The 13,064-nt window shown below is 41.7% G+C and overlaps 1 protein-coding gene across 1 annotated transcript in view; it reads right to left on the bottom strand.

Moving 5' to 3' along the window:
- mctp1a (multiple C2 domains, transmembrane 1a) overlaps positions 1 to 13,064 on the bottom strand; it is a gene marked incomplete at both ends in the record, with an annotated part of 123,428 nt that overhangs the window by 9,509 nt on the left and 100,855 nt on the right. The window lies entirely within an intron of this gene.

The raw sequence follows: 13,064 nt of genomic DNA, 5'->3' as shown, positions 1-13,064 counted from the left end.
GTATACAGTAAGGTAGTAAGTAGCAGGGAATTTTCAACAAATACTGAAAAGGGGAGACATTCATTATAAGTACGTTTACCACACCAGCCTGCAGACAACTCTAAAACCGAGTTCTCCTGGTGTTCTCTTGATGTGCTCTTTTCCCCTTATTGCTGAGAGCGTTTGTGTAAGTGAACACTGAGAGCGTTTGTGTAAGTGAACACTTGTGAATGGAAGAACATCATTTAAAATGATTTTGTATAGAAAATATCTCAAGGTATTAAACAGCGAACCGGACATAAACAACACGAAGCTCCAGTAGGAAAAGTGTAAGAGAAACCATAAGATTACATCACTGCCACCAAACAATTATCTTTTGTTAAAAGAAACGGCACATATAGCAATGGCTGCAGTGTTATTGATGAAGATGGATGGACATGTGTTAGATTAGAGAAGTAAAACTCAAGAGTAATCCTTATCATTATATCTAAAGAAGACAGTGAAAGAGTCAAAGCCATTCAAACCTCCAGGACCCTAGAGGCCTTTACCACGGTTTGCTCCTTGAGGCCTAGCCACACCACCTCACCACAACCCTCCCACTGAGACCCAAAACAGCCCCCCACGTGCCCCCCCAAATCTGCCCCGAAAACCCACCCTCTCCTGTTTTACTCTCCGTCCAGGATCAGATAATGTGAAAAATGAACCATGGAGCAGTCAGGGGAGACCACATGGCCTCCCCAGCAAAAACCACACAAGACAAATAGATATAATTAGACAGCGTCCCTGGGTTATTTTTCTTCGCAAATATTTTACAAGACTCCCTTTCTTTCTTTCTTTCTTCCTCCCTCCAATCCTCCTCCTCCTCCTCTTCTTCTCAGCCCCTTTTCCTGAGAGTCCATCTGTTTTTCATTGCTCGCTCAAACAAATCTCAGAACGCAGGGTCTATTGTGCTCGGGGTTGGGTTAGGCTCGGGCCGAAGCCGGTCTGGGTTGGGTTCAGGACGTTTTATTTTCGGGCCCGTGGACTCAGGGGAGAGTGTTTAAAGGGCCAGGGGAGTGGTGTGAGAGAGCGAGTGGGGGTGGACAGGATAGGTCAGAGGGCACTGCAGTATAAACCATTGCCACATGCCCCTCGGACCGCGGTCTGACTCGTATTTCCTGTCTTCAAACACTGCTCGGTGGAGGCGGGAGGTAGCAATAACACAGAGGGCCACGGAGAACCTTGTTTTCCCAGCTTCCCCGCACACTGCGCACATATGGAGCCAGGCAACCTGTTCTTATAATGGAACCTAATATGCACACACACACACACACACACACACACACACACACACACACACCGTACAGCTATTAGATAAGGTTGATCTGCACACCTGGTCTTGCTGTGTGACTCTACAATACAATATTATATCCCAGACACACAGATTAGACAATGACTTCCACAAGTGGGGACTTCTTTCTCGACAGAGCAAGTTTGTTTTACACTGCAATGTCATCGCTGATAGAGAGGGGACTGATACAGCAATATGAGGAAAGAGAGAAAAGGCGTTCACACATCACAGTCAAGGTTAAAGGAAGCTCTCTGTTGACTTAAAAAGCACCTCTCTAGATTCCAATATTTCAACATTTAGTTAGGTATCTAGTAAGACACATTTTCACATCCTCAAGAGTGGATCCTTCCATCACTACTATATAGTGACTCAAATCACCTCAGTTTGTGAGGACTGTGTGTTTGCATGTCATGTGTAGTCAACCACTATCTCCTGACCAGCTTCTAGTCTCACTCAGTAGGAGAAGGAGCAGAGTCTTTACAGGAGACTCAGGGCTGGTATTTCCCTCTGTCGCTTCCTGTGTCCGTCAGGGAGACTGAGTGGGTTTGTTTGGACTCCTGAAGGCAATAGGCTAACACAATTAAATCCGTGAGGCCCCTCACTTTGACTTGACTACAGTTGCATGTCATGTTGAAGCCCAAAGTGTGCTACTGTTAAATCTGAGCACCTCTGACTACTAGTGTTGTGAAGGATGATGCAGCATGTCTTGAATCATTCAGACAGATAGTGTAATACCCCTGCCTGACCAGTGTGGCATCATGCATTTTAATCTGCAATCTGTTACACTGACAGTAACTGCAAGTTCAGTCTATGTACAACACATTGTCAATGCAATGCAGTCAAATGACAGAGCATTTATTCTCTGCAATTGTATTGACTGATTTTAGACAAGGCTTGGTACAGGTACAGTATATCATGTTTGCCTGTATATGAACTATAGTGTACTACAATACAAAACACTACAATGTATAGATGTCATACACTGCATAAACCTCACTCTAAGATTAATCCTACCCTATCTATGGCTTGTTTTTTGACACAACTACATTTGATGCAAAACATATACTTCAAACAAAGAATGCAAAAATGATTGCACATACAGTAGGAACATTTGCATTGAATGAAAACAAAATACATGCATACATATCAAAATCCATGAATATTATTGAGCATCCCCAGTTGTGGGTTGACAGAATTTAGAAGAGAGAATATGTACTGTTTTAATTAATTTGTTGAATGCCCATGACTCATTTTCATGTACCCTGCTAATGCAAAACATAATTTATTTGTGCATACTCCAGAGTGTAAATCTTATATAAATACACAGGGATCTTGAGGCCTTTACATATTTCTCTATTATTATTCATTCTCTTTGTCTTTTTTCCTATGTGATGGTCTGTGTATCCTTCTGAAACACATTTTGTTTTATAATCTACAAAGGCTCAGGGCCACTGAGTGTGGTGTGAGTTCAGGGTAAAGTCAGGGTAACTTCATACTGCCTTGTATTAGATATGAATGCATTCAGACAATATGTTTATCCTGTGATTTTTTTTTTTTCAAAATGCAAAGGAAACTCTTTGACATCAATTAACTCTCACCGGGTTGGCAGCAGAAACATTTTCTTGAGGATATGTGTACTATGTTGGCAGGGAGAGTTGTTTTAATTGCATGTATGGGGTTTAAAGAGACAATACGTGCATCTTTTGTGGTGATGTCCAAAGTTTGCATCATTGTTTGGATAAGTGGAGTAGTACATGAAATCTCAGCTAAGCACCATTCAATTCAGCATTGAGCTACCCTGTGTGCAAGTGTGTGGAGCAAGCTGCATCATGGGAACGCTCCTATAGAGAAGATAGAGGCGGGAAGGTTCATTAAAGTGATGCGAGTTGTTTGCATGCGTTAAGGAGAGAAAACCTCAGTGACACAAGAGAGAGGCTAGGGACACACATTCTCTCTCTCTCTCTCTCTCACACACACACACACACACACACACACACACACACACACACAGCCAAGTTAGGCTAACCCCATTGCACTTGCTGGTAAATTGTGGTAAACAAATGTGGTAAACTGCTTGAAACACTTGATTAAATATTTAGCAAAGGGAAGATGCCTCTGTGTACTCGACTGCTCCATTTCTCTTTCCAGAGAGATAGCATTGTGGCAAAGTACATCTAAATGCAAAAGTGCAAAGTGAGCAGTTGTAAACTTTGCAAAGACAGTTTGTTCTTCACTGACCCAAGGCCTAGAGCTAAACAAGAGAGGGGTCACTGAGGACTTAGCCTATTACGATGGACTCAAATATCTGTCCTATATCTACTAGGTGGAAATAGAGAGAGCCATTAGAGACTGTTTTAACCTCTGATCACATTGTTCTCCCTGCTGGGTTACACCGTATAAACCTAACTGCTATAATGTAGCAACATACATCCCATCACACCACGAAATGAGTCTGAACCACAAATGACGCCTGTGCTAAAATTGCACCTGTTTTTCTCTTTGCCTCTCACTCTGGCAGCACAGTAAAAATTGAAATGTCATATAAAATGTGACAGGATGCTAATATGTGGCTCCCAGAGGACATCTGAAAGCGTTCTTGTTGATTTTGTAACAGCAGAGGCATTTCACATCCTACCCTCACAAAAAAAAGAAAATAAACATAAAGAAGTTGTGAAAGTTGAAGAATGCTTGAGGGGAGACCAAATTCAATTTCCAAAGCCAGTGCAAGAATTAGGAATGACAGAATAGCAAACAATAAGCATATCTCTGAAATAATCCAATATATAAAAGAAAATAACAATTTGTACCTATAAACATGGTATTTGGCTGTACCGATTGACATATTGCAACAAAATAATTATTAAATTAATATAACAATTGATTAAAGTATTTCTCTGTTGGGCATACATTTCAGTCTAGTAGTGTGTTGTTTGGTTTCACAAGTAACAACGAGTGAAAAGACTTAAATGTTCAGATGGCCAGTCTTTAATCTTCAGACGGTATAGGATTATGTATTCTATTCTTAGTTCATCTATTATCCAAGATGTTCTAGGTGATAGTAGTTTACATTGCATTGTGTTTTTGTTCACCAGCAGACCAACCTTAATGACATAGATTCATGAGAATTTGAGCAACTGTCTTCTAATCTAGCAAAGCTATACTTTCTCAGTTTTTTTACAGGCATTGTCAAAAAAGATTTTTGGCAGGAAGTCCTATGCTGTCACTCACGTTGACCATTGAAATAGTTCAGGTCCTAAAACAGTGGCACATTATGTGAGCCAATATCTGCCCTTAAAATGAAAACTAATATGTTTAATTGGTGTCTATTCCAAGCATAACCAACCCCACAGGGGAGCCACAAGTCACAGATTTTACCCACTGGGAGTTAAAGGGAGGCCCCATGAGAAGAGAGAAAAAAAGAAAGAGGAAAACTTAAGAACCCAGTGGCCTAGAAGAGCATCTCCCACTCTGTTAGGGAATGACAACAAGACGAGACAAAGGCCCTGCGACCGGCCCTCAGACACCACCAAGCAACCTGGCACCGTGCCACCACCACATGAAAGAAGCAGATGTTCCTTCTCTTTTTAGGCTGCGGTTTTTAATAAATTATTTATCCCATACAACAACTAATCTATGAGCCAATGTGGAGGGGAATACATCTCAATTTCCCTCCCTCTCATTTTATCATAAACACATAAATATCTGTTTAATTAAGGTGTTGAGATGCGCTGCACGTTCCTCATGGCATCTCATCAAGCAGCTCACATACACACAAAGGCCACGTTAAGATGTGAAGGGGGCGTCCCACTCCCATCGGGCCCCAATGGATGAATATGAGAAGAGTGTGTACATGAGTTTGTCTGTGTCTATGAGATATATACACACAGTTTTCTTTGAGAATATCGGTGTGTGCTGACTGAGGGTTGCAAAGTCAAACTCCAGTTAGGACTGTCAGCTGAAGGTGGACCAGGCAGGCAGACACAATGCTCTCTAGCACTAATTAGTCTCTTCTTTATCCATCCCAGTCCCATAGCGAGGATAAATATACACATGTGTAAAAGAGAGGCCGGATAGAGGGAAAGAGAAAAAGAGGGACTAAAAGGGAAGAGGTGGTGATGACTTATTTTCAGTTTGACCTCTGCCTCCTGCCCTAAAGAGAAAGGGTTTCTGGTGTTATGAGTGTGTGTGTGAGTGTGAGTGTGTGTGTCTCTGTCTCTCTAATGTGTCTGGGTGGCAGGAGGTTGTTTGCCCCTGCCATCATCTTTACCCATCTCCCCCTGGGGCCCCTCATCACCTCCACAACACCAGCCACTCCATCAGACTCAAGGTCGGGGGCGAGCGCACACACACACGACCACCTCACAACTTCTGCGCTTGATCAACCCTTCCTGGTCTCCCGCAGAACAGCATCCGACCCCCACCCACCCTGCACCCCTAGCCTGCCCAATTCCCCCCCACTTTGCCTCACCTCTGCTCCCCTGCTCCTGCGCTCTCCTTCCCCTGTCCTTCCCCAGGATCCAGCCTGGCAATGTGTGATGAATGGGACAACATTACTCTTGTCCTCTGTTGGCCTGGTTTAGCTACCTCTGCCTGTCTCCCCCCCCCCAAATGTGTCTGTCTGTCTGTCTGTCTGTCTATCTGTTAGTCTGTCCGTCTGTGTGTCTCTCTTTCTCTCTCTGGGTTGGCTTAAAACGTATGCTACTTCACAATCTATATTTTAGCTTAATTTGTTTCAGCCATACCCAAGGATGAAGATACAAATGGGTTCTTCATATATCTTTAGATAAGGCACAGATGTTAGGCAATTACGTAATAAATGAAACATATTTTAAAACACTTGTACTGTAGTTCTGTTTCATTCTGTAAGGTGGAGTATGTAACCACGTCTATTATCTTTATCTTATCAAATTTGAATTCATTAAAATCATAGGTTAGGTAATATTACACATGATTCCTCGCCTGTAAAACTTTTGCCAACTTTGGCGTGCCATTAATTACGTATTAATGTTCAGAGAGACACAGGCAAGAGAAACAGCCACTGTTTTAAACTTTGTTTTGGAAGGGGAAACAAACGACAGTGCATCGCTATGAAGTGAAGGGATCACGTATTCAAAAAAGTAAATAAAATATGCATCCTCTCTGTGCTCATTACAGATTTATGAATCTTGTTAAAAGAAAAGGTGGCGGCTGCCTTCTAACGTGTCTGACTTTCACATTCAGTCGACACCGCTGTCAAGTGTTGTGCTCCACATTCTGTCCAATGAGAGACCAGGAGGGCTGAGTGTGTGCTGCCTTCAACATCCTATTTGGTGAGAGTCTCGTCGAGAGTTACTTTAGGAGGATTAGAGCACACAACAGCTCCTCACCTACAGTGCAATGAGTGTTCATGGTAATCCTTTGATGCATAGTTCATCAGTCAGAAGGTTCAGTTGGTTCAGCCTCTCGTGTGTATGTGATTCAGAACAATAACAGTTGGGGGTGAAGACGTTTCTGCATTAGGCATAATGAGCATTGGGATTTGCTTCAGCAATATGAAATAGTTTATTTCGGTTTCTTTAGCAACTTTTTAAGAAAAAAAGCTCAAATCAACCAAAACAACCGCACACACATGCACACACATATTAGCATATGTATTTGTTAGGTGCTTATTATTAGTGCCTTAGGGGTCATATGGTGTAAATACAAATTAGTTGTGAGAGGATGGTGATTATTGCTTTAAAGATTTTTTTTTAAATAAAAATACGAGGGGATTTTATTCTCTTAAAGTCGACCACAGATTATACCCAAACCAGAAACAGGTACGAAGGCACTCAAGTCACTCCCAATGTCACCCTTCCGTACCCAAAGTTCCAGCAGCAAAACATAGTTAACACACCATCGCACGTCAATCTACAGCTGACACCTTGCGGGGTGACAGGTCTACGGTTGCTACAGGGAAGTCACACAAAACAAAGTGGGGAGCAGCTTTCCATTTCCATTAGCTCCCACATCACCTTTAAGAGCAGGCAGGGGTTGGAGGCCTCGAGGTGGGGTTGGGTTGCGGGCTGATCGTGCAGTGTGTGTGTGTGTGGGTGCTGATTGAGACACGGACAGGGGACAGGTACTGTGTACACACAAACTCAAACAGGACGGCAGACAGAGGGCCGCCGGGACAGACGATGAGCAGCTCAATAGGAACCCAGAAGACACAGCAACACAAACCCAACGGGAAGTTAGTGCCAGAGCCACACAACATGCCCACTTACCACCATTGCTCGTATCCACTCAAAGTGCCAGGAAGCCAACATATCCTCGAGGATATGGTTTTTATCACGGCTCTCCTCCCAGGGGCCTGGTTTACGGTCCTTTGTGGATAGATTACAGTGAGATTTTCCTCTTACAACCCAGAGAAAACGAAGGTGAAAGGGGTTCAAGAAAGAATGTGGATGTTTTACTCCTGGGGTCTTGTAGTTTGATGTTTTGGTCAATATAACTAGGCTGTGGCCTGTAGGTAGCGATAACACTATACTCACCAAATGTGCTGCAGAGACTGTAAATATACGCACTGCAATGGAAACAGCTTCAGCCTTACAATGCAGAGGAGAGTCATAATTGATTTTTTTTTCAGTACCATTTGTCAAGAGTACAAAATAACTGCATTTGATAGTTAAAACATGGACTGATTTGAGGTTTGTATTTCTTGGGTCCACTGGACTATTGCAAAGATGCAACCAGAGGAGCATCCCTATTACATGTCTATAACATCTACATCTATCTATCTAACATATACTGTAGGTATACTGTCCAAAACCACAAATACAAATGACCCACAGTGCAAAAGAAGTAAATTAAAAAAAACAAATACCATTCAAATAGCAAAGTAAAATTGTTAAGAGAATGGCAAAGAGTCATAAAATGAAGGAGAAACGAGAGAAAGCAAAAGACAAAGGAAGAGATATGTATCTGGGGGGAATAGAGAAAGTGAGAGATGATCCACCAGATGTGTGTGTGTGTGTGTGTGTGTGTGTGTGTGTGTGTGTGTGTGTGTGTGTGTGTGTGTGTGTGTGTGTGTGTGTGTGTGTGTGTGTGTGTGTGTGTGTGTGTGTGTGTGTGTGTGTGTGTGTGTGTGTGTGTGTGTGTGACAAAAGAGGGAAAACAAACAGACAATGCAGTGTATTTTGCATAGAGAGACAATAACCCCCTCCATGCCTCTTTCACCCTCCTTTTTTGTTTTCATTCCTCCCTCTATTAGCAAAACATGATTAAAATGCAGTTCCTAGCAGCGTCTGTGCTGAACAACGGGGGAAAGAAAGACAGTGAGATGGGAAGAAAAATGATGCGGAAAAGTCAAAAGCATCTTTTACAGCGTGACGCTTTTCATCCTTCACAGGCGGCGAGAAGAAAAGGAGACAAACATTCAAACTTTTTTTTTTCTCTTTTCCTTTCTCCCTCTTCCTCTTCCATTCTCCTCAGCAGCTGAAGCACCCCTCTCACATACCTGAGGACAACCCTACTGCATCACAATCCCCATAACCTCCCTAGAACAACATTTCAGGTGCACTTTTCTTTTCCAGAGCATTGATATAATTCCCAGTCCTCCATTTAGTCCAATAACATTATGCCATGTGACTCTATCTAAAGCGACCTGCATAGTGCCATGACTGGGACTGGGGAGGGGATTTCCGGGGTTTGGGAAAGGTTGTGCAGAGCTCCATATGCTATCTGGACATAAGTCGGGAAAAACCTGCACTGTTTTTAAACATATTCACACTGGCTTATTGAACAGTTTTATATGGAGCAGAGAGCCTAGGCCATTACTTAATGATACACAGAGGAAGAGGCAGTAGCTCAGACAGAGATGGGGAGAGAAAGACTTGAGAAGGATTGAAAAAAAAAGAAAACGTCCACGATTGTGTGTGTACATGTATGTGCATGAGTCGTGCCTACGGAGAAAGCAGCGAAGGGTGGAAAGGCTGTCTCAGCACTATCGATGAGAAGGATAAAGAGATGCTGTGGCAGGACAGATGAAGAAAAAATAAAATCATTTATGCTGGGTCTTATCCACAGCGGACTCATTAATTAGACCTACAAACGAGAAAGAAATACTGTATGCAACTCAAAATACAGAAATGCAATCCAACTTGCTACAACCTTTTTGATAGGGTTCGAATTACCACATAAATACTTTATAGTGTGTCCGGCAAGTTGCAATGTAGTCATACAATGATAAAAAAATCTGAATTGTGCTTGAATCCCATTAAGAATAAATACAACTAGCGGTCAGTGGATCGAAAATGAAAACAGTTAATAGGTTTTTGTTTCTGACCCTAGTCTTGGATGAAAACAGATGTCATTACTGAATAAGATGCAATGGTAAAAGGAATTGGTCCACAAATAGGACTGAAACGGTTCATTTTAGGTCAATTCAAATGTTATACTATATAACATAAAACAACACTGTATTTATCATTAAAATTGGGGAGGGAAGAGAAAATGAGTAAGAGAAGGGAGACGAAAATATTGCATTGTGTGTGTGTGTGTGTGTGTATGTGTGTGTGTGTGTGTGTGTGTGTGTGTGTGTGTGTGTGTGTGTGTGTGTGTGTGTGTGTGTGTGTGTGTGTGTGTGTGTGTGTGTGTGTGTGTGTGTGTGTGTGTGTGTGTAAGATATAGATAGATAGACATAGAGAGAGAAAGGGGAGAGGGAGTGCACCGAGCAGTAAGCCCGTGAGCAGGACATGATTGCAGTGTGTATCTTATCTGTGTCAGGTCCTCCTGAGGCTAGTGGAGCCTAGCTGAGCGGAGCACGAGCGCTTCAGTGACCAGTCAACCGTGTGAGGGTAATCTCCTCACTCCTTCAGTCTCTCTCTCTCTCTCTCTCTCTCTCTCTCTTTACCCCTTTTTGCAGTAAGCCCCCCCTCTGGGAGGCAGCTGAGCCACTGCACACACATACCTGAGACGCTCACACAAAAACACAAACACATTTACGTGCACACACACTCACACACACACTCATACCCATGCAAAGCCCTTTAGTTGATTGCCTCATGCCATCTGTGGACATTGAGCCTACAGGTAAGAGGAGACATCGCAAGGTACATTTCACACCGAAGCACCTGCAGCCATTAGCCTGTAAATAAAGGAATGAGTAGCATTTTTCTGCAATCTCACATTGTCACACGACTCAAAATGTTACTTCTAGATGTAAAAACTGAAAAGGTCTATAAGGGTACTGAAGATACATTTTTTACACATTAAGATATAATAAAAAAAAAAAAAAAAATGCATTTGCTTTGCCTTGGAGGTGATGAAGTCAAAATCTAATAATTATGTCTGTTACATCTCAGCAAAAACTTTTTTCCAAAGCATAGCAAATAATTTACAATGAATACTACATCTTTGAAAATATTCTGAATTAATGTTTTCAGAACACATTCAAAATGAAAAAAAAAGTTGAAAAGTTCAATATTGGAGAGTGGCCTAAGTTGTGCCACTTTTTACTCAAAGTGACTTTAAAGTGAGGCCTTGACAGTAAAGTCTCCAACTCTCATATGTACATATATTTCAGGGTGTTGTGCATCCCTGGCAATAAAAACTTTGATTCTGGAATAAACTGTTGAAGAAATATAACTTTCGGAAAAAAGTTATCTTGTGGCACAACTTGCCCCCGGTGTGGTGTAAGTTGTGCCACAAGAGAGAATACCATGGGGTAAATTGTGCCATTGATATATATCTCATAAACTGTAATGCAAGACAAATCCATTAGACAATCACTTATTTAAGGTGTATTTAAAGTAAATAAAGTAAATATTTTACAAAGATTGAAGACAATTTTCTTAAACAAGGCCTAGCAGATCTAATGGTTTTACCTGCAAAAGCTCACAAAGACAAAGTCACCATCATCATCTTTCTGGCCATCTGAACTCTCATCAGTGGTGTCGTTAAGTGGAATGGAGATGTCACTCTCTTCTGAGCTACTGTAGACAATCCCTTTCTTTTGGTGACCAGCGTATACAACCATGCCAATGGCACAACTCTCAGAAATGTACTTTGCACTAGCTGCTCCGCCCTTGTAGAACCAACTGCCACCTGGCATTATGCGATTCCCCCTCCATTTCTGCCTTTAAATCAAGGCTCAAAACCCATCTGTACACCCTGGTTTTTCCTCCCCATTAACTATCTTACCTCTGCACTACTATCTTTGTTTATATGTGGATGTCTGTGCTTTATGACTTTTATTTTGGTTATTGTTATTTTACCTTCATTGTTTACCTACTGAATGCACTATGTTCAGCACTTTGGACAGTGCAAACTGTTATACATGTGCTTTTATAAATACATTTTACTTACTTACTTACTTATAACTCACCCCAGGCCCTCTGGCACAAATCACCCCAACCCCAGAATTTTGGATAATAAGCATGATGCAGCAGTTTAGGGCTGACATTGTGCTCACTATATAGACACAAAGTGTAGCATACTAAAGCACTAAAACATGTGTCAAATGTTTTCAAACGTGTTTATAATTGTTCAGACACAATAACCAAAAAACCTTGATCATGGAAATTTTACTTTGAAAGGCAAAAAACTGTTTTTTGAGCTTAAATGTGCTTATATCTTATTCCATGTTTCTCCCTTCTTTACAGGATGAGTTAAATGGATGGCTCTTCTTAAATGTGGTCACATTCCCAATTTCTTATATGGTTTTCTAGAAACAAGGGGTGGCACAACTTCCCCACTGGCACAACTTAGGCCACCCTCCCCTACTGTTTTTTGTGCGAAATCTATTATTTGATTAAAGTGAAGAGTAACATGAAGTTTATGGGCTGGTAGCACCTTTTTTCACCATATTTTATTTACATTAATATATGTTACATACAACACTCAATGGCAAGAGTCCGGCAGAAAGCCTATTAAATCAATGAATCCTTGAAAACCCTACTTATGATAACAACTGCTTAATTGTGCTATGCGGACATCCTTTCAGAAGTGTACAATTTTAATATCTATGCTTTACATGTATGCATTGGATCCCTTATCCCATAACTTCAAATAACTTGTGTTAAGAAAATGTGTGTTTGCAACTTAAATTTAGTTTTATTGGAAATAGAGGCTAAACACTAGGATAGTACACTGCAAATATATTGTGTTTATGTGTGTGTGTGTGTGTGTGTGTGTGTGTGTGTGTGTGTGTGTGTGTGTGTGTGTGTGTGTGTGTGTGTGTGTGTGTGTGTGTGTGTGTGTGTGTGTGTGTGTGTGTGTGTGTGTGTGTGTGTGTGTGGATTCAAGCAATGTTGAAGGTCAGTGCCGTGCGCGCACACACACACACGCAAACACACACACCCACAAAGGAGAAGGAGAGAGAAAAAATTAGTCCGTGTCTAACATTCTTTCACCCTTCATGAGACTGCCTGCTTGGCTTTAACAACTGAGCCGTCCCCATCAATTAGTCTAGATGCTGGACTTTCATTGAGATTAAGTGACTAATATCAGTGCTTGCTCACAAGAAAGACACTTTTCACGTCTGCCCAACAATATGTTAAGTCAAAACACATGTGGTGATCCAAGGCAAAAAGCCTGCAAGGGGTCCTGTATCCAATGAAAAACAGGTGCTCTACTTTTTCGCCATGTAATACCCCATTTAGCCTCTGGAGCAAAGGTTATCCAGCTAATAGCTGCCTTGTGGTGCACTGGGAAGAGCCATGCACATGGCCGGAGTAAACATCTGGGACGGATTGTACATACTTGCAACATATGCTTCAAGTTCAATTAAAATGAG

The sequence above is a fragment of the Ammodytes marinus genome, assembly GCF_949987685.1.
Source record: "Ammodytes marinus genome assembly, chromosome: 2".
NCBI lineage: Eukaryota > Metazoa > Chordata > Actinopteri > Uranoscopiformes > Ammodytidae > Ammodytes > Ammodytes marinus.
This window is presented reverse-complemented; position numbering and strand designations above follow the sequence as displayed.